Source organism: Sphaeramia orbicularis, chromosome 22 (genome assembly GCF_902148855.1).
Source record: "Sphaeramia orbicularis chromosome 22, fSphaOr1.1, whole genome shotgun sequence".
Classification (NCBI taxonomy): domain Eukaryota; kingdom Metazoa; phylum Chordata; class Actinopteri; order Kurtiformes; family Apogonidae; genus Sphaeramia; species Sphaeramia orbicularis.
Window position 1 is genome coordinate 21,150,414 of NC_043978.1, and position 23,413 is coordinate 21,173,826.

At 36.7% G+C, this 23,413-nt stretch overlaps 1 protein-coding gene across 1 annotated transcript in view; it reads right to left on the reverse strand.

Moving 5' to 3' along the window:
• ltk (leukocyte receptor tyrosine kinase) overlaps positions 1–23,413 on the reverse strand; it is a 137,947-nt gene that overhangs the window by 87,755 nt on the left and 26,779 nt on the right. The window lies entirely within an intron of this gene.

Sequence of the window (23,413 nt, forward strand, 5' to 3'; positions counted from 1 at the left end):
GTGTGGTTTCCTACAAATAGCTGCTTGTGTCATACCATATTTCGTAAGGTCTTGCACAGAAGCCAATTTGCTCACCATTTCAGAAAGAAACTTAGCAGCAGCAGCAGGATGTTGGGTATCAAACGAACTTAACATCATTAGGTCACAGTGTAGTTGCACAAACCAGACGCAGGTTCTTCTGATCTGACGTTACGCATTGTCATTCTACAAGAGGGGAAAACTCTCAGGCATACTTGTGTTCCTTTAAACCAGTCAAAATCGTCACGGCTGGAACTAAGCCAAGGATGCAGCAACTTTGTAAACAGTGCCAGAGGGATGACTTGTTTTGGAGGAACATCTGCACACGAAGAAGCCAGCCCTGACATTAAAATAGCTAAATCCCCTTGAAAGGAAATGCCACAAAAAAAAAAACAAAAAAAAAAAAACAAGCCAGTCTGCCTTTCACTGTCAGTGTTCAGTTTTTGTGGTTCTGTGCTGTCAGTGTCATCCTACTATCCAGACATTCCAATCCAAAACTATCTATACAAACTTTACAAACAGGGTTGAGTTTTTTCTGATACCAGTGCTAATATTATAGTAATGTACCAGTCCGAAGGATCAGAGTTTTTTTAGGAAATGTAAAATAGTTGTCATAATTATGTTTTCATCTAAATATTAAAGGTTAATTCACTTTATTACCCCCAGAGAGAAATTCAGTTTCTGCATTTTACCCATTCCACTAAACACAACACTTACCATTAGCATTAGCAATTAGCATGAACACTCACCATATAAGGAGCTAACTGCTAATGCTAAGCGCCTTCGATAGCAATGAGCTGCCATTTTGTACGTTTTTTAGTTGACACTGACCTTTCAGAAAACAGTGAGCTGCCTTCATACCAAGCAATTTCATATCTTCATCAGTACCTTGGTCAACTGACAGGAGAATTAACCTATACATACTGTTAACGTGTTCTTTTGTTGGCAGCACCAAGAGTAAGTCCGGATTCTTTTTGATCTCATTTTTATAAATTTATTATTGACTTGATCTGATCACAAACAAAATATAACTCAGTTGAGGATCCACACCCCAAACAGGGAAAAGGACCCAGAACATTGCAATGCACATCACTTTTATAATCCTTGTAAACTGAGATTCAAACTATGGGCTGAACCCCTTGTGCTATAGATGGGCTGGGTCACAGAACATGGACTGGTGTCATCTGACTCTAAAGTCAAACAGATGTGAAACCTCAACTCTATGTAAAACCCCCTATTTAGTGTTTACCTCTAAATCTCTAGTCGTTTACGATCGTCTGTGGGCATGTGTATTAGTCCTGTGATCATAACTGTCAGTTTAGTATGTGACCAAGATGTGACCTATCCTAAAAAATTTACAACTGACCAGTGAAACAAAGAAAATCTAGTGACACAAAAGACTCCTAACTAATACTGACTAACATGTGATTAAACCCAAAAATTCAACCATCCAAAATTAAAATAATATTTCAATACAGCGTCTGTATTTGATGGCAGGAGGATCATTGAAAGCAGGAGAGATGAGAAAGAACATCACCTTAAAATAGGACTTGTGTTTTCACTACCTGAGCTATTTATCTGTCTAACGAGGGAGGGAGTTACCTCCATGTATCAACAGTAACTTTTTCCTCTTTTTTTTCCTGGTTTATAGCATTTAGCATACAGCGCTAAAGATTATTATACACCTAGTAATGTTAAACACTGGCTCTAATGAAGCCACTGTAGTGGAGGATGAGGTGAGGGGTATTTACTTTTTTGCAGCAAAGATGCACAAACTGATCTTCAGCCTTATTTGCACAGGATAACTATAACCTGTGGACCTCAGGTGGTATGAAAATTTATTCCCATGTATGTGTTTCATGCCATGCATTCACACAGGGTAAGTCAAGTGTGTATTTGACTCAAATTTACTGAAATCAACCCATAAAGACCCAGTGCTACTTTTGCAGTAGGTCCAAAATGATGTTTTCTCGATATTTGACATTTCCTAAGTGGTTTATTGACATTTATTATAAAGTAATTCTCAATACTTTGCATTTTTCCAGTGAAAATCAGGTATTTTCCAGTATTTAATATACTGATCATATAGAAGTTTGTTAAAGTTCAGGTTTAAGTTGAGGGTTATTATATCAGAAATAGGGAAAACTGAAGAAAAAGATGCTTTTTCAATCAAACATATTATTAACTTAACATGAACCCAGTGTGTCCATCCACTGTCATTGATCCAGCTCCATGGGTTTTACTGGTGAATCAATGTTGTAGAAGATGACAGTGTTTCCACGTTCACTATGGAGCCTCTGAACCTCCAACTGCGTCATATCTGATGACCATGAAAAGATGACAAACTGTATTTTACACCAATTATTTACATGTATTGATGGAGTTAGTGTATGAACAGGTATTAAACAGTTTCGATCAGTAGATGGTTTTGGTCAGTGGTGGATGTTTGGGTTTATGGGTTAAAAACTAAGAATTAAGAATGTTTGTCAGTATATTTTACATGCATGCATGCAACACACACTGATATTGACCCTCTGCATTTAACCCATCACTGGCTGAACGTGCAGGAACACACCACACACTGCAGACTAGGAGCAGTGGGCTGCCATGTCAGGAGCAAACAGGTTTTTAGTGCCTTGCTCAAGAGCACATAAGCCAATAGTTTCTCTGCTGGTCCAGGTAATCGAACCAGGAACCTTTGGTTACAAGCGGCTTCTGCTCCTTCATATCACTGGAGGTTCTGATGTCTCCACTTACTTGAAACACAGAAAAATGTTCCTAACTGTAGGGGTCATGTATGTCATCAAGCTCCTCAGTTTTTCAAATATCATCTTCTGTGACTATCCATGCTATATGTTAACATGAACCTCTTGAATTTGCATCAAAAACACTTTCATTTACCATCACCAGCCCACCTCCATAGTCGCAAATGAGGACTTAAGCAGAATAAATGCATTAAGGAAACAAAACACGGTGCAAATCATACCAAATCACATCACATTGGATTGAGATCACAAATCAACTATTATTACAAATGACTAGTTTTTTGTCAAAAGAGACTCATATTGTAGAAAATCTATATTTGTCACCATTTTTCAGAGGAATCATACAGATCATATGCGTCAGTAAATGAAATTTGGACAGCGTTGTCCAAACTTTCCTCCCCGACTGCCAGTGTAATTACTAGAGAATTATGGGTAGTTTAACATTAATGCTGCTAATATGTTGTTTTGCTACTGTGAAAGAAGTAATGACTGACAAAATGACTATAATTCTATGCACTGCTTGTTTTGTAAGTCTGATTTACAGAGATGTTTTGCCAAAGCAACAGTGCAAAACACATCAGAGAGTAAACATTTTTGGTTCATTATAAAACTTAAGCAGGACAAATTATGCACCACAGCTTCAGTAGTAAATGAGAACACTGCAGCGGTCAGAGATTAATATACAGTTAGGTCAACACAGACTAGTGTTTACTTCATCAATGAGCAGATTTGGTTTGGTTTACTCTCACTATGGTTAAAATTCTGCAATGAATTGATGCAGGAATACAGAGTGAAGTCAGACAACACAAGCCATCGCACAAAACCCAAGTCTGTATAAACCTTGGAAACAGGGGAAGATGTGTTGGAGCTTGGATGTAATTAGCCTGCACTTTTTCTAGAGATGAGAAAAATTGTGTTTCCGGTTATGGATGTTGATGCTACATTAAAAAAATTCACCATCAGTGCTTGAGATAGATGCAAAAACATCCAGACTTAGTGCAGTGCAACACAACTAATGAATGAAAACACAACTTCTAACATTTTTTAAAAATTAGGAAAACGAATTCCTGTTCCTGTTGTTTATGATATTTACCTCCGCCAAGGAGGTTATGTTTTTGCCAGGGTTTGTTTGTTTGTTTGTTTGTTTGTTTGTTTGTTTGTTTGTTTGTTTGTTTGTTTGTCTGTCCGTTAGTGTGCAACATAACTCAAAAAGTTATGGACAGATTTGGATGAAATTTTCAGGGTTTGTTGGAAATGGGATAAGGAAGAAATGATTAAATTTTGGTGGTGATCGGGGGTGGGGGGGCCCACGGGGTGGGGTGGGGGGGGTACTGATCAGCCTTGGCGGAGGTCTGCGCTCTCCAAGTGCTTCTAGTTTGTTCATGTTTTCCTTTCTTATATCTCTCACTTAATAGGTCTTATTTATTTTATTTCATTGTAATTTCTTCCTTTTTTTTCTGCCCAGTTTACTCAGTTCTGGTTCTAGTTATTTTTATCATTATAATTATCACCATGCTTGTTATTGTTGGTATTGTTGATATTCTCTTATGAGGGTCTTCACCATCTTCTTCTTCCTTTTTCTCCCCCCTTCACTCTCTCCTTCCCTCCTTCCCCCTGTTCCTTCATGTCAGGTCCAGCATCAAAATGTGGTTCAATGAAATCCAAAATAAAGACAGCAGAATATCAAGGGGAGCCTCATATACTTTATGAAGTTTCCCTTGGCAAAGTAAATTTGTTCAGCGTAAAAAGGCAGCCAGACTACCATTCTGCAGTTATGATGCTGGACAAGACAAGTTAAAAGAAAAAAAAAAAAAACAGGAGGAAAGAAGGAAAAATAATTCCTATGTTACAGTATTGAAAAGGATTTAACTATGCCAAACAGACACCCAATAAAACAGGTCCACAACCCATTCTGAGTCCCAACCCTAAGTTTGGGAAGTAGACATTATATAACGGATATATATCCAGATCATCAAGTTGCTATGGCAACACAGTAGTTTATGAATCTGATCATTGTATTTTAGATTTTTTGGGTTAATTTTATTTTGCACATCATTATCGAAATATCTGACTTGTGGTAACTTAAGTTGTTTTATTAAGTCAAATAAGTATTTTGCATTAAGTAAGTTCGTCCTGGTCAAAGTTCATGTATTGTCATGTGACCCTCAACAGGGAAGTGGAGGACAACACAGGAGAAAAGAACAGATCTGGCAGGTCCAAACAGAGAGCATTACACCCCCGTCCCATTTTCTGTTGGTTATCCAGGTGAACACGGTAACAACAACTTTTAATTTACGTAAACAGAAACTATTTTTGTGTAAGAATGACGTTTAAGTAAAACCTTGTTTAATTTTCTTGTTTGTATTTCGTTTTCATGGTGTACCATCGCATTGTCTTCTGTGGAGAATAAACTTGTTGTGGACATCAGTGTGAAGCATGGACACATTCAATAACCAACATTTAGAGACATAATGCCACAATAACAGTGTTAGACTACATGAAGATTAAACACTTAAGCAGCTTGTTTAATGGCACATTTTATGGCCCAAACTGCCCACATGAACCCTTAAAATCCATCTACATTACATTCCTGCAACCAGAGTCTTTGTAAAGTCACAATACCCCAGACTTTAAATAATAAATGCAACCCAAACTCCCCACTGTCAACTATATCCTATGTGTTATCATTAGCTTCATCAAATGAGACATGCACCCCTTGACACACAGTTGTTTTTAATCATTTGCAACACATCTCATTATTTAAGCAGCACTGATATCTGCACTGACTTTCCTTTTGATAGGTAATGAGTTCTATTTAAAGGTGGCTCTGTCGGCATAATTATTATTTAGTCCCTGTGCTCTCTTGGGCACTTTAAAAGCCCCAGTGACAGTGAACATAATGAGCTGTAATGAAAACAGATAAATGGATGCATAAACCACAAGGCTATTCCAGAAATAAGTGCAGTGCAGAGTGACCAAACAATCCACAGAATCAGTCCTTGTTTTGGAGAAAGTCCCTGGACATGCATGACAACTAGCACACTTAAAGACGAAGAAGAAGAGGAAGAAGAGCAGGAGGGAGGGGGGGGCTTCACACGTGACATGGCATTCACCATAGTAACTTGCGTGACCAGCAGACAATAAGGGAGATGATTATATTGTAGGTGGGTCATTGCAACTTAACCCCTGTAAAAGTCTCGTAACAGTGAGCCCAGTGTTCTCGGAAGCCCGTAAGGCAAGGTCACACAGGTCAACTATGACAAATTTAATTATTAGAAAGAGAGTTTATTAAAAGCTGTTAGTGGTGATATTGACATGTGGTGAAGGGGCGCCTGTCGCTGAATGACAGCCTCCCTATTCATCAGTTATTATTAAATAAAAGCAACTGTGGATAGATTTCGCAATACAGAAACCGGAAAATTTAAAAAGCCCAAAAAAGAACAGAATTCAACAAAACAACAAAACATTTACAGACAGTTATCGGAGTCATTATTTTTTGGGAAACCCCCCAGAAATCAAATCAGTTCTCTTTCAGCTCCTTACACTCGTCCCATTTTCACTTTATCCAGCAAGACTGGACTAATTGGCATTTATAGAAAGAGAAAGAAAATACTATGATATTCTCTTTCATGAGGAAGAAGAAATGAAAAAATGAAAGGGACTCATCCTGATCCAGCCGAGCTGCTTGGCACTTTGATGACAGTCCAGATACTGGCTGTTAGTGTTCCACATGCTTTGAGCAGACTGTGACTGTGAATGCTGTTGTTCTGCAGAAGTCAGAGGCAGTTTTAGATTATACGAAGGTACCAAGAGTCACGACAAGCCGAGACGAAAGATGTCTCAAGTGGCGGTTCAGATTTGTCCAACAGAAAAGCCAGTAATATAGCGTCCCATCTCCTTTCACAGCTTTCCAACCAATATGGCGTTTTTCGTTTTCCCCTCAGGATTTAGTTCACACCACAGCACAATGAGTGACGGCAGAGACGTCTGGCCTGTTTACAGAGGTTTGAGTGAATATTGGCTCCCGTTGAGCTTATATGATCCTCATACAGAGCACATTTAGCTCAGTACAGTTACAATAAGGCTGTGCAGCTGAAAATATTAATACTTAAACTATATTGGTTTTGCATTTGTTTTATCACAGTTTAATCCCCGTGTTTAAAAGGTAACATCCAATAAATACACATTAACAAATAGATAAACATTCTGAATTTATATCTGGGACTATGGAGCACTGTGTAGTGAAACTACGGTTAACCCATAAAGACCCAAACCTCCACTGGAGACCAAAACCATCTACTGATATAAACTGTTTAATACCTGTTGATCCACTAATCCTATCAATACATGTAAATAATTGGTGTAAAATACAGTTTGTCATCTTGTCATGGTCATCAGATATGACCCATTTGGACGTTCAGAGGTTCCATAGTGAACATGGAAACATCATCATCTTCTGCAACATTGATTCACCAGTAAAACCCATGGAGTTGGATCAATGACAGTGTATGAAGACACTGGGTTTATGTTCAGTTACTGATATATTTTACTGAAAAAAGTAGTTTTTTCTTCAGTTTTATTCTGTTTTGATACAATGACCTTTGACTTTACTCTGAGCTTTGGGTTTATGCTCAGTTATTGATATATTTGTTGAAAATGTCACTTTTTCTTCAGTTTTCTCTGTTGCTGATATAATAATCCTCAAATTAAATCTGAGCATTAATGAACATCTATAGGATCAGTTCATTAAACATTGGAAAATACCAAATTTTCACTGGAAAAATCTAAAATATTGACCATTACTTTATAATAAATGTTAATCACTTAGGAAATGTTTAATATAGAGAAAACATCATTTTGGACCTGCCGCAAAAATAGCACTGGGTCTTTATGGGTTAATATCATCAGTAAATTTGAGTCAGATACACACTTCACTTACCCTCTGTGAATGCATGGCATGAAACACATACATAGGAATAAATTTCCATACTACCTTAAGTCCACAGGTTATAGTAAGTCTGTGCAAATAAGGTTGAAGATCAGTTTGTGCATCTTTGCTGCAAAAAAGTAAATACCCCCTGAATTTATTCAGAGTTTTCATGCACATCTAAATTAAATATGGGAAATGAAATATAGAAAAATACATGATTTACAGTGAAAAATGCAAAATATAGAAGATAATATTATAATAAATGGTGATCAATTGCTTAGGAAAAGGTTAAATAGAGAGGAAAAGACATTTGGAGACACTTAATGATAGATTTGACTGAAAAAGTCACTTTTTCTTTATTTTTCTCTGTTTCTGATATTATTACAATCAGCCTTAATCTGAGCTTTTATGAACATCTACATGATCAGTGCATTACATATGGGAAAATACCTGATTTTCATTGAAAAAAACACAATATACAAAGGGAAATACTATTATAAATGGTGATAAATCAATACAGGTTAAATAGAGAGAAAAATTCATTTGGGAGCTCCCACAAAAGTAGCACTGGGTCCTGGGTCTTTATGGGTTGTTAAGCCACATGCCGAGTGTAGAGTTTTAGTGCTTTCATCAAACTTGTAATTCCCACCAAAGCATTATCCTTTATTCCCCGTGTTAAAATACATGACTTGACTACACACACACACACGAGACACAGTATAAAACATCCCATAACATCTTCCTGCATTAACTTTGATGGATGTGTAATAGAACATGTTAAAGCCTGAAAAATGATTCACTGAACAATAACAAGACTTTTTTATGTTTGGCTTTTGTAATAAAAGCTGCAAATATGTCACTTTTACACTTGTTATGAAAGCTATTATACATGTTTTACTATAACTCGCCTGTGAAGCCTCCAGTTCTCAAAGAAGAAGAAAGATGAGCAAAGCACACTGTGATAAAACAAAACTCTAACCTACAAAACATTCCTCTTCCAAAAAAGGAGCAGAGTTAGTGTTGAAAAACGTAAAAGGTGGTTATTAATATTATGTCTGTCACTCATCCAAATCCTAAACCAAAGTTCGCAAAACTTTCTGAGACACGATCGGTGAAATATCTGGGGGTGGTGGCAGGTAGGGGGCAGCGTTTGGGATTCTGGGAACCAGATGGCGCAACAGTAACACTGCAGTGATGTAAAAGTCTGTAAAATAGCAGCACGAGCTTCAATTACTGCAATTTATAAGATCAACAGAGGTAAGAGAAGAATGAACATGGATAGAGGTTAGAGACTGACTAATAGACGGGTCTTAAAAATGACAGAAAAAGGCAATTAATTAGCCATTACCATTGTTCAGTTGACAAAACAATCAATAAATGTACTATTTGTGACTTTATTATAATTAAAATAAACAAGTTCAGCTGAACATCTAAGCCAAAGCAATAAATATGTGAATAACTCAATCAATAAATAAATGAATTTGGATTTGAAAATCAAATTTGTATCCTTCTCTAAAGTAAACTGACTCTCCCCGATTTACAAAAATATCATCACCAGAATTCAATAACTTTATTGTCATACACACAGCAGTACTGAATCATGAAATTCTGTTTCTCATGCTCTTTTATTTATTTATACATTCACAGGGATATTTTGCTCTGTTGTTTGTTTACTACAAAAGTAGTATTGTGATATTGCAGGTCATGCATGTACTTTTTTAAATTGATAACAGTTATTGCAAGCATCTTAAAAGCACTTTTTACTGTCTGAAAGAAGCAAATGTCAGTTTATTTTCATTAGGAATGCAAAAATATAATGTTCTGATGCTGGATGAGTCAGGGACTGAACACTATGCATTCTTTTCACAACTAATAGAATACAAACATTTAAACAGATCTTAAACTTTAATGTCACAAAACATGATTTATTTATTTATTTGTGTGACTTTTGTACTGGTAAACCCGCATGTTAAAACTTCATTTGTCCAAATGCTGCACTATAAGCTTTTCCAGGAAATAATCTTTTAATAAAATAAACAAAACCAAAAATATCGCCTTGTTAACAGTATTGTGATTAGGGATGTAAACAATTAATTGACTATCGATTAATTGTCGATAAGACTTTGCTCGATTAAATTATTAATTGTCGATTAATTGCCCTTTTCCACGTCCTGTCTGAAGGCTGCTGGTTTGTCCGTGCTGCGACACTGCGGCTGGGATAGCCGGTCATCGAACCGGATCATGGCGTTGATGAATTAGAATCGCTTTAGGGACATGGTGGAGCAAAACACAGTCAAAGTCTCGCAGACCGCCCAATTTAAATGAGGATTTTGCCTGCGCTAAACTGCTCTGGGATATACCAGCACTAATGGTAACAGTGTGCTGAATGATCCAGACGCACGGAAATGTAACGTTGGAGGAGTTTTGTCATAGAAGGTATTGCATGACTCATTCACTCATTTATTTTTCATTTGAAAGGTGGTATTGGTGGTGGTGGGGTAGCTGGACTGAATGACTGTCAGGCCCACATAATTTTGTCGCACTGTAGCCTAACGTCAGTGCGTATTTTAAATCACACTCATCAGGAGTGGAAAAGAGTCCCCTAAAGTGTGTGTGTATGTGTGTGTGTGTGTGTGTGTGTGTGTGTGTGGGGGGGGGGGGGTACGTCTCAATTATTTTTTCTTCCGTCACTCCAAAAATGTTCACGAGGGTGAAAAATACATTCTCTGCATCTCATTTCATCATTTCTTTGCCTCCTAACCACTTCCATGTGTGCGCAGTTACACATACAAACTGTTTGCACCTCCCTTTGAGACGTCTTAAATATAGATGCAATTTCAATGAGCAAAATTGCTTTTGGGTTTGATAAGTCACTTTGCGTGTGCTAATTTAATACATTTACATTTTCTCCTCCCAGCACACACACAATTGCATGTAAACTCCCCATATTGCATATTCATTGTGGCAAATGTACTTACTGGATGCAGACAGGCTCTTTTGCACTTTTGAAAGACACAACCCTTAGTGCTCACTGCTACTAAATCAGTTTATACAATTTTTTGCATGTGCAATTAGTTTTAATACACGCAAACCTTTAATAGGTCTCGCCCTGTGTCCTGTGGTCACCCTGGTGGCCACAGGACACCAGGGTGACCACCAAAATAGCAGGGGGCATCTCCGCTGAAACCTCGCTTCATCATGTCAGTGATCGAAAGTCAGAAATGCCCATTTCTTGTAAACTGCCCCTCAGATTAATTTATTTTATTGAATTCCTCGGCAGAATTTCTTTGGTTCTACTCCATACATGTCATTGTCTGAACTGTATTCAAAGGTTCAATAAATCAATCATTAAGGAATATGACATGTTTTTTTTCAATGAAGTATATATACAATATTTAGTTTTTATTGTTATAGACCTGATCGAAAGAGAAATTCAGATTCTCAGAAAAATCGCTGCTTATCAATTAATCGTTAATCGATCGATAAGGTCAATCAACCAACTAATGATTAATGGATTAATTGATAATGTGCATCCCTAATCGTAATATATTGTGATATATCATATTGTGATCCTAGTATTGTGATTTGTATCGTATCACCAAATTCTTGCTAAAACACACCCCTACTAAGGGATAATAGAGTACATAAGAAGCACCTGGGGTACATGTTCATATGCAGACAGTAAATGCTCCATACTGAAGAGGCATCAGCAGGTTTATTCTGGCTTTGCTATGTATCACTCTGGTGTGCATCCATTTTGGTTCAAATGAAATAATGAGATGTTATTATTAAGTTACATTTTGCAGTGAACAGAAGCAGAGAAATGAAAAAAAGAGAGGCATTACTTTCATTTCCAAATAAATGCTTCCCCAGTGACAGAGTGAGGATGAAACGATACTGTCAGATATAAAGGGGAAAGCAGCGTTTTGTCATTAACTGCAAGAAGTCTGTTTTCAAGTTATTGTAGAAAAGTTAAATGGTGTCAGGTTACTTTGTCCATTTGAATACGGTTAAAAAGTTAAATAAAAAAATATATCATCACCAAGTCGAATGCTACAACAGTCAATGTATTTTTAATATACAGGAAATGCTGCTATTGTGATGGTTCTGCCATTTACATCTGAGACAGAAGTTACTAAAAAAGACAATGTTAAGTCTTCAAGTAGAAGTTGTGGGTGAAAACTGAGAAATTAAGAAGTTAAGTTAATAACACACTGAAAAAAATGATTTTTTGGTGTTGTAATATTTATTAGGTTAACTGTCACAATTTTTATTTTCTAATTGTAAGTATCAGTGAGAACTGGAATTATTGAAGTAAGACTAAATATGTCATTTGTGTAATACATAAACTGTGTGGGAGGAGTAAGTTGTATTACGTATTTTCAAATAGCATTCAAAGGTTTTAGTCATTGCACATGAACCTAGAAATACCAGCCGACCAAGCTGATAAATGACACGTCAGCAGCATGTCGGATGACGCTTCTGAGGAAGACTGGAGTCACAGTCGAAACTGTCAAGCAGGTAACATCTAAAAACTACACCTTGTCTGAACAAAAGGAAAAAATGTTGATAGACTTGATGAATCTAATGGTAAAATAGTATAAAACCCCAAACAAATAATCTTAGAGCCTCATCTGGTTCTGCGTGGTGGTCTGTGATTCCCTGTCCCTGAACTACTCCTGTCTCACATCCACAGCTGGACATTCACATCCTTTGTCCTCACCTTATTCGGCCTCTTTCCGACATTTAATCACTTCCCAGTAGGGCATTAGTGACTTCAGATTTTTTCAGATCGACTTATTTGTCAATAAAGTCAAAGTCGAGTCGACTTGTTGTATGATGACATCATCACATCGACAGCGGAGGAAGAACAGACACACAGCCGTTCAACAATGAGCAACTTGTACTGACGTTCACTGTAATATTAACAACACAGTACAGTAAAGAGCAGAGTAAAAAACATGCAAGACACAAGCATCAACAGCCCTTCTCAGACATTTAACCGAAACAAAACATAGGCTAACACCTTGAATTTTCTTTTAAATTTAAGTGAACAACATAAAGTGGGAAAAGGTTCAGACAGCACCAACAAGACACACAGCATGCTAGAGAAAAGAGCGCATTGTCTTCATGGAATAAATGAACAGAATAATCCAAACACACTGTCCACATTATTATTCAATATTGGTGGTGCTTACATAGTTCACAGGATATTTTCTAGATCACAGTCAGTTTAGTTCCTACTCTGAGTTGTCTTCTTCCTTCAGTCTTGCCCTTGCGCTAGTGATGTGCGGGTCGGGTTTTTTTTTTTTCACCCTGCTTTGTGGAATTATTTGACCCACCCCACAAATAAAGTGACATTTTTTTTTAGCCCGCACCAACCCAGGTCTGCTGATCCACACATCACTACCTTGTGCTCCATGTTTTCATGTAGAAAGATGAGAGTATCAACATGCGCTGACTGAAGGCTCGCACGCTGCTGGGTGATGGAAGGGGGAGAGAGAATAACACACGACTAGTTGACTCCTCCAAAGTAACGTTGACTTGTGCCACAGACGTCGACACGCCGACAAAGCGACTTTTCAGGTAATGCTCTACTTCCCAGAATCTCAAGTTCAATTTAAACTTTTACAATAACGCACCACCCGAATGACCGACAATCTACAAACATATCAAGCTTGTCTGTAATAAAATAAACTTTCCAGAGTCGACAAGTTCATATGAAATCCCATTCATGACCCAACATTCCTAAAATACCAATTTGCCACATCCTTTTGTGCACAAACTGATCCCATTTTACTGCATCCAAAAACCATTTCTCTGTTCCATCTACATCCAGGTGCCAGTGCTGAAGACAACGGAACTGCAGAGTAGTCATTTGATACGCAACTAAAACACAATTTGCTGTGAATCACATTTACCAATAAGACATAAGGAGGATTCCAGGAAAATATCACACACAAGCAAAATTTACAGTTAGCCATATATTTGTCAGTTTTATATTGCAATAACAGTATTGTTTAAATTCTATTTCCTCATCAGTACAATTCAAAGAGATGTAATTGAATTTTCTCATACACATACTGCAAGTTATTTGTTATAATTAAATCAGTTCTTATTAGATTTAATGCCAGATGTTACAAGACGACAGTGAAAACCTTCACAAGAACAAACAAGAATACCATATGGCATATGTTTAAGCTTTTTACCGGAACATCCATTTAAAGTTTAATAAAATATAGAGCTAACAACATACAGAACTAACTATAATACATTTCCATTGAATTCACATGGAACTAAAAGTAATAAAACGAGATCAAATAATAAAAAAAACCACTAATTGTACTGTAAAATTATGATTTGGGGATTTAAAAATAAGGAAGTGTGTTTTATGCTGCCTTCAGCACAACTCACCTGAACTCGTGGCAGTGTTTGCTTCTTGCTTTTCTATTATGTGAGGAATCATCGGGACATATCAGCCGAAAACTATTTCTATGATCAACTTTGCAGAAATTCCAAGCAAGTCCAAGCGATACTAAATGTCATGTAAAGTTATTGACACTGCCTCTCCCAAAACACCAGTGTAAATCACACAGACTCTATCTTCATAAATCAACCACAGATTAAAACTCTGAACAACTATTTTCCCACCTGAAAAACTCCATCCATCCATCCATTATCCACCGCTTATCCAGGGCCGAGTCGTGGAGGCAACAGTCTAAGAAGGGATGCCCAGACTTCCCTCTCCCCAGACACCTTCTCCAGCTCTTCCAGGGGGACCCCGAGGCGTTCCCAGGTCAGCCGAGAGACATAGTCTCTCCAGCGTGTCCTAGGTCTTCCCCGAGGCCTCCTCCCCGTGGGACATGCCCGGAACACCTCCCCAGGGAGACGTCCAGGAGGCATCCGAAACAGATGCCCGGGCCACCTCAGCTGGCCCCTCTCAATGTGGAGGAGCAGCGGCTCTACTCCAAGTTCCTCGCTGGTGGCTGAGCTCTTCACCCTATCCCTAAGGGTGCGCCCAGCCACCCTGCAGAAGAAACTCATTTCAATCGCTTGTATCCGGGATCTTGTCCTTTCGGTCATGACCCAAAGCTCATGACCTGAAAAACTCTTCAATCAATATTTCATTTCAGAAATGATCGCTTAAAGGAGTGATATTTTGCTTTTTTAAAAACAAATATACAAGACATTTTACATACATTTACATATCTAATCAAACATCCCCATCTGGCACACACAAAAAAAAGAAAAGAAAAAATGGATATCTGCAGTAGATATTGATTACATTTAATCGAGCATCACTTTATAACCAGTTTCTGGTAATGGCCTTCTTAATGGTCACAATCATTATTTTGGAGAGATACATGTCTTCTTTCATAATTAACCCTTCTGGGATCAATCCCAGAAACAAAATCTGGGAATCCCTGGGGACCTTATGGTTTAAGGTGCCCTCCAGAATTCTGATAATATTGTCCCAAAACCGCTGTAGTTTGACACATGTCCAGAGTAGAAAAGCACTCGGAGAGCGCAGACCTCCACCACGGCATATCAGTCCCCCCTCCGCCCCCAATCACCACCAAAATTTAATCATGTGTTCCTTGTGCCAGTATCAACATTTCCTGAAAATTTCATCCAAATCCGTCCATAATTTTTTGAGTTATCTTACACACAGACAGACAGACAGACAGACAGACCAATGCCGGCAAAAACATAACCTCCTTGGCGGAGGTAATTATCTTGCTAACAAACAAACAGACAAACCCTAATGAAAACATAACCTCTGCCATTCCTTGGCGGAGGTAAAAATATGACTGTGAGTAGCATAATCAGGATTTTAAGTTTTTTTTAAGTGTCTTAAATGCTGTCAAAGCTCCTTGGTCTTCTAGTCTATACAGCAGTGTATCACTTCACTTTGTGTGCAGCTATGTGTTGGCATAATTTTTTCACTTTGTTTACCCTCCCCTGAACTGGCCAGCACAGATAGAGGGCTGAAAAATGAAACATGACGCCTGAAGATGAAACACTAAAAAAAAATGAATTACATTTCCTATTCGATATCAAGGGAATCAGTAATTGGGAGCAAATGTTAAGTAGCGGTAACCTTTTTTTCCTCATTTGTTCCAAAATTGCAACATTACCTATCAACTACATCCACCTTTCTATGCTTTTTATCATCACATGGAAAATGGTAGAACAACAACTGGATGTGTTTTATGGACTCAGGGACACAGTACTACAGATGATTTAGAAGTGGACCTGAATTATCTGCAATCAGGGGTTTGTCCTAGCGTTTACAGTGAGGTCTAGTTGTTTTTGTGTTGTATTGTGGACATAGATGTTCTGTAAGATGAAGCACATGTTGTTTCTTTGTCTAAAATGGTAGAGGAAAATATTATTTTAAAAATATCTGTATCAGCGTGGACAGGGCATATATCTGGAGTAAGTTGAGTTGAGACATTAGTAGAAAAGCAGCATAAACCCATTAAGACCCAGCACTACTTTTGTGTCTTTCTTAAGTAATTTATCACCATTCATTATAATATTGTCTTCTGTATTTTGCAGTATAAATCAGGTATTTTCCTGTATTTATTTTACTGATCATGTAGATGTTCTGCAAATACGTTTTAACACATAAAGACCCAGTGCTACTTTTGTGGCAGTTCCCAAATGATTTTTTTTTTATTTTTAACCTTTCTGAAGTGATTTATCACCATTTATTGCAATATTATTTTCTTTATTCAAGCAAGAAAATCAAGTATTTTTCTATACTTATTGACGTGGGAACACCGTCATCTTCTACAACATTAATTCACCAGAAAACAATGGAGTTTGACCAATGACAGTGGTTGTAGACGCTTGTTTTAACATTCAGTTATTGAAATCTTTGCGGAAAAAAATCACTTTTTCTTCAGTTTTCTCTGTTTTAACCCATTTGGACCCAAATGTGGCTGTTCCCAAATGAATTTTTCTATGTATTTAACTTTTCCTAAGTTATTTATCACCATTTACTCTAATATTATCCTCTGAATTTTGCATTTTTTCCAATGAAAATCCTCCATTTTCCTGCGTTTAATTGATTGATCATGTGAATGTTCATAAAAGCTCAGATTAACCTCATAAGACCCAGCTATGGGTTTTCTGTCCACATTTGTGGACAAGAGTTTCACAACTTTATACAAAATACTTTATACAAAATAAAGAAAAGAAAACTGTCCACCACAAAGGACAGTTCATAAAAAAATGTAAAAACTGCATCTGAAAAAACTGTCGCATCATGATGTTTCCAATATAGGCACTTATTTAATAAAAAACAAAAAAAAAACTTGTACTTTGCTGACATTTCCTGGGTCTGGGAGGTTTAAGCTGAGGGTTATTAGAACAAAAACAGAGAAAACGTGACTTTTTCAGTAAAATCTATCATTAACTGAACATAAACCAAGTATCTACATCCACTGTCATTGATCCAACTCCATGGGTTTTACTGCTGAATCAATGTTGTAGAAGATGACGGTGTTTCCACGGTAACTACGGAGCCTCTGAACGTCCAAATGGGTCATATCTGATGACCATGAAAAGATGACAAACTACATTTTACACCAATTATTTACACGTATTGATAGAATTAGTGTTTCAACAGGTATTAAACATTTTAGATCAGTAGATGGTCAGTGATGGATTTATGGATCTTGATGGGTTAAAAACTCACTTTAGTAAAACAAAATACAGAAACTTGCCAAATACAGAGGAGATTTCAAATATTAGAAATCAGAACGTGCAGGTCAAAGCGTGCGATTCCTCCGCATGACGGAGCAGCTTTGTTTTTACTGGTGTTTGATCCATTATCAGTTAGAATTGTTTCACTGAGGGGAGCTTAGACTGTAAAAACATTACAGTTATTATTTCAGCAGATGGCTTATTTTTTCAGTGTGCAGCTATTTAAAATGAAACTAAACCCTAAACATATAACTGATGCAAGTTCATATTCCATCTTCTGTCTATCACACACAGCAAAACATATTTGAGGTCTGGTCAGCTCTCAGAGGTCGGTCCAAAAGAAGCAAATCCCAACATCACCTCCAGAGGCCTCATCTATTAGTCTACAAACGCACGCCCACATTTGGAAGCCATTTATACATACCAGCACAACCCTGAACCATAAATCTACTAGCTACTCTAATTTAGTGTCAGTCATGTTAGAAAACTGATGTATTAAACATGCACGAGATTATTTTGCAAATTCTCCAAAGGCTACTACATCACCTTAATGGGTTTCGCAAGGTTAAATGGTTCAACCTGGAAAAAATTACTGACTATGTTCATTACTACTGGAAACTGCAGTGAATGTTTGCAAAAAAAATATGCATACAAATAGTTATGGGAAACAAATTGAATGTCTGACTGTAGTATATATTTTTTTCAGTGGAAGAATATTCATGCAAAACATACTGCGTCGTTTGTGTTTCCTAATGTCACAAAACACAATTCACTACAAACGTTTAAGTATATACAAAGATTTACTGTTACTGTCCATAACTAGATTTACATTTAACATCTAGATCTACATTTTAACACAAATATCTATAACTTTGTATTCCTTATATTTGCACATTACATTTAAAACAGGCTTCTTTAACCCATAAAGACCCGGGGCTAATTTTATGGCAGTTCCCAAATGAATTTTTCTCGTATTTAACCACCATTTATTATAATATTATCCTTCATATTTTACATTTTCACTGTAAATCATGTATTTTCCTATATTTGATTTCCTCTACTTAATTTACAGGGTGGGGAAGCAAAATTTACAATATTTTGAGGCAGGGATTGGAAGACAGTGTATGACCAATTAGTTTATTGAAAGTCATGAGAATTTATTTGCCACAAGAAAATTGACATAATAGAAAATGTTTTTATTCTATGTGTCCTCCTTCTTTCTCAATAACTGCCTTCACACGCTTCCTGAAACTTGCGCAAGTGTTCCTCAAATATTCGGGTGACAACTTCTCCCATTCTTCTTTAATAGTATCTTCCAGACTTTCTCCTAATAGTTTTGCTCATAGTCATTCTCTTCTTTACATTATAAACAGTCTTTATGGACACTCCAACTATTTTTGAAATCTCCTTTGGTGTGACGAGTGCATTCAGCAAATCACACACTCTTTGACATTTGCTTTCCTGATTACTCATATGGGCAAAAGTTTCTGAAAAGGTATGGATAATAGTGTTAGGTATGATTATGACATTAATATATGTTTGGTTTCAAAACAATTGACGTAGTGCCTGCTGAGAAAAAACAACTAAATGTTCATTGTAAATTTTGCTTCCCCACCCTGTAGATGCTCATGAAGGTTATTATTTTAACCCATAAAGACCCAGACATCCACCGTCAACCAAAAGCATCTACTGATCTAAACTGTTGATCCACTAATCCTATCAATAAATGTAAATAATTGGTGTAAAGTGAAGTTTTTCATCTTTTCATGGTCATCAGATATGACCCATTTGGGTGTTCAGAGGCTTCGTAGTAAAACATGGAAACACTGTCATCTTCTACAACATTGATTCACCAGTAAAATCAATGGAGTTGGATCATTGACAATGTAAGGAAATACTGGGTTTATGTTCAGTTACTAATATATTTTACTGAAAAAAGCAGCTTTTTCTTCAGTGTTTTTCTGTTTTGATACAATGACCTTTGACTTTACTCTGAGCTTTTATGAACATCTACATCATCAATTAGTTAAATATAGGAAAATAGATGATTTTCATTGGAAAAAAATGCAAAATTCAGAGGATAATATTATTATAAAAATAGTAATAAATCACTTAGGAAAAGTTAAATAGAAAAATTCATTTGGGAACAGCCACATTTGGGTCCTCATGGGTTAAAACAGGGAAAACTGAAGAAAAAGTGATTTTTTTCAGCAAACATTTCAATAACTGAATGTAAAAACAAGCATCTCCATCCACTGTCATTGATCAAACTCCATTGTTTTCTGGTGAATCAATGTTGTAGAAGATGACGGTGTTCCCATGTCAATAAATATAGAAAAATGTTTGATTTTCACCGGAAAAATGCAAAATAAAGAAGATAATATTGCAATAAATGGTGATAAATCACTTCAGAAAGGTTAAAAATAGAAAAAAATCATTTGGGAACTGCCACAAAAGTAGAACTGGGTCTTTATGAATTAAAACATATTTGTAGTTGGGAATTGTCAGTACCATATAAATATAATAGGAACATACAGTTTAACAGAGGTGTCAAACATGTGGTCTACGGGCCAAATCTGGCCCCCCAAAAGTTCCAATCTGGCCAACGGGGTGAAAGTGCAAAACGTACACTCAAGATATTAACAGTCACGGTTGTCAAAATCATTTTCGTTCAGGTTCCACATACAGACCAATGTGATCTCAAGTAAAATAATATTAGAATTTATAAATAATGACTACTATATATTTTCCTCTTGAAAAATTATGTAATAAAAAATAACATTACACTATGAAAATATTTACAGTTACAAACTATCCTTTCACAATAAAATGCAAATAAATACATAAATAAAAACAAATGTGAACCTGAAATGTGCAATTTTAACAATACTCTGCCTGTTACTAAATGCTTTGTACATACATAGATCCACTGTGATCTGTAAGTTGTGATGTAATATTGTAGAAAATGTTCTTATTGTAGTTCCAAACTCCAAAATGTTAATAATATTATGCCTGTTACCAAATATTTGTGTAACATTCTGTGTAAATGTACATGCATAAATAATAAATTGAGTTACAATATTGTTAAAATTCTAATAATATTTTTAATGAAATTTCTGCTTTTTCAGGTTATTCACATCTTTTTTGTAAAATGTAAGTATTGTCATAATTTAATGGGGGGTGGGTTTGTACTAAAACAGAAAAACTTGGAGTTGTCATTATTTATAGGTTATTATGTCATTATTTTACTGGTCTGGCCCGCTTGAGATCAAATTGGGCTAAATGTGGTCCCTGAACCAAAATGAGTTTGACACCCCTGTAACATAGAGTCGCCATTGGACAGGAAAACAGACATACGCAGTCACTTGAGGTCTCTGAAAGGTACATGTTATATGTTACGAGTTGTAAATGTTCAAAAGAGGACGGAATGAGTCTCAACGCACATCAATCCATCCTCAAACGCATGCTCGACGCTGCTGTGGGACTTGAAACAGCATTCTAAAAGAGTCCTCAGTGTGTTTAAAGGAGCCGATATGAAAACACAATGTGACAAAGCTCATGACAGAAACCTTTCATCAGGTAGTAAAAACATTCTCCGCTTCCATCCGACAGTGTTTTTGTCCATATTCTTCATTTTCAACACAGTGGGTTTAAAGATGTCGAACTTGGAAAGAAACGTTAAATCTGTAACAACAGATCTTTTGGCTCTCGTTCAAGTTCAAGTCAGCACTTTAATTCAACCCTTTTAAATCGTGAAGCCATGAGCAAAAATCAGACCTAATTCAGTATGAAGCAGGGGATGTGATGACGAAGTGAAGAGCTCTGGGAAATCAGAGGAGTCCACATCTATTCTGAAGCTGATTGTGAGCCTGATATCCCAGCAGGTGGTAAATGAGAGGCAGGCGGTATCTCCTGCTTATCACTCTCTAAACTGTTGGATTGGCCTCCACAGGACGTAGAACTATAACATTCATGGATAAAATTAATTACAGCTGAACTTTTCTGTCAATTAAAAGGGATATATGTAGTATTTCTAATTTCAAATATTCAATAATGGATACCTCTGAAGTCATGCCAACAGTGCCAGTGTATTGAATTGTAGCGATATGAACTGAATTTATTTATGTGACCAAGGGGCCTTTGACCATAGCAACCAAGGTTATTATCCTTAACAAAAATGAACGAAATGACGAAAACTAAAACTGAAAAAACATTTTCGTTAACTGAAATAAATAAAAACTCTAGTTAACAGAAAAAAAACAATAACTAACTGAAACTGTATTGTGATCTTACAAAACTAACTAAAACGTATAAAAATTATGGATAAAATTCCCTTCGTTTTCGTCTTTGTCAATGTCGGATTGATATGAAATTGATTTATTAGGCTCCAGCAGTTTTAGCTAGCAGCACCATACAACACTTCACAGTCTGTCATGTCTGGTCACTGGTGGTTTCCAGTCGTCTTCTGGTCCCCACTCTACCTGGAACATACAGACTAAAGCTGGGACAAAGCAGCACAGTCCTGTCTGGGGTTTACTGTAGTGATGCATGGGGTCAGGTTTTTTTTTTTTTTTTTTTTTTTTTTGGCGCACCGTGTGTGTGCGCGTGAGTGACAGAGACAGAGTGGAGCTAAAGGACAGAGTCAGTGTTGAACTAGCATCCAGGTAAAGACTGGAGAGTTTATCACCATGAGAAGGCCTTCCAAGGCCTTAACTGCACAGTTTAGAAGAGGAGAAAAGAGGAGGATGAAAACTAATCCAATTACAGAGGTATGGAACCTGTTAGAATGTTAAAAAACGTTTGATGTTACTAGCTACAGCTAGCTGAACTGAACTGAAGCAAAGTTGGCTAATAATGGAACTGGAGATGATTAAGATATGAGAGATCTGCTAAGGTGTGGTTTACTGCTGAGGAACTGGGTTATATATGTTTATAAGTGGTTTATATATGTTTCTATATGGTTTATATATGTTTCTGTGCAGTTTAACTGCTGGTTAGCTGGCTTATATATGTTTCTATCTGGTTAAACTGCTGGCTGCTTTGTGCATCTCCTCTCATGCTTTGCACATCTTCGCATTGTTTTCACATAAGTGACGTTGTGTATGGATCACACACACACACCCCCAACCTGCTATAGGGAATTTATACATTGTACTGTACATGTGTTTGTGTCTCTGCTCAGTCAATGAGCCGCCCTAACCCGACCCCCAAATAAAGTGTCCAAGGTAACCCACTGATTCCGCGGCTCACTAATTTGTTTGAATAGGATGGTGAGGAAGATAAAATATATGAAATAACTAAAACTAATACTAAAACTAAACTAAACTAAACTAAAACTAAGCATTCAGAAAAAAAATGATAACTAATAAAAACTACCAAACCTGCTCTAAAAACAAATTAAAACTAACTGAATTAGAGAACAAAAAAGTCAAAACTAATTAAAACTAAACTATAATTAAAAATCCAGAACTATTATAACCTTGATAGCAACAGATACTGACCGGATGTGATGAGAACCGCTCAGAAACAACTTTTAAGTGACACAGAAAGTGACAAAAGCTTGAAACACTGTTGTTGTTTTCAACACGGGACACTATGTCCCCATCTGGATTTTTTTCATTATTAGTTTTGCCGAAACTGATACTTTTTACTATGAAATTTTGATCTAAATTTGGAGTCATTATTTACAGGTTATTATGCTATTATTTTACTTGAGATCACAATTGGGCTGAATGTGGAACCTAAACTAAAAAAAATATGACACCTTTGACTCAAAAAAACTTTAGTACAATTTTTGCACTTTCCAAATTCATACTGTGGGATTAATTAGAACCTTTGGTGGGCCGTTGTTTGCCACCCCTGCTATAGTGCGTCTACAGACAGGTCTATCCAGGGATTAGATGGGGGGGTGCGTTCCGTGCCGTTCAGACCTCACAGTGAATATGCACAGACCATACGACCATAGAAAGTGAAAGAGAAACTTACG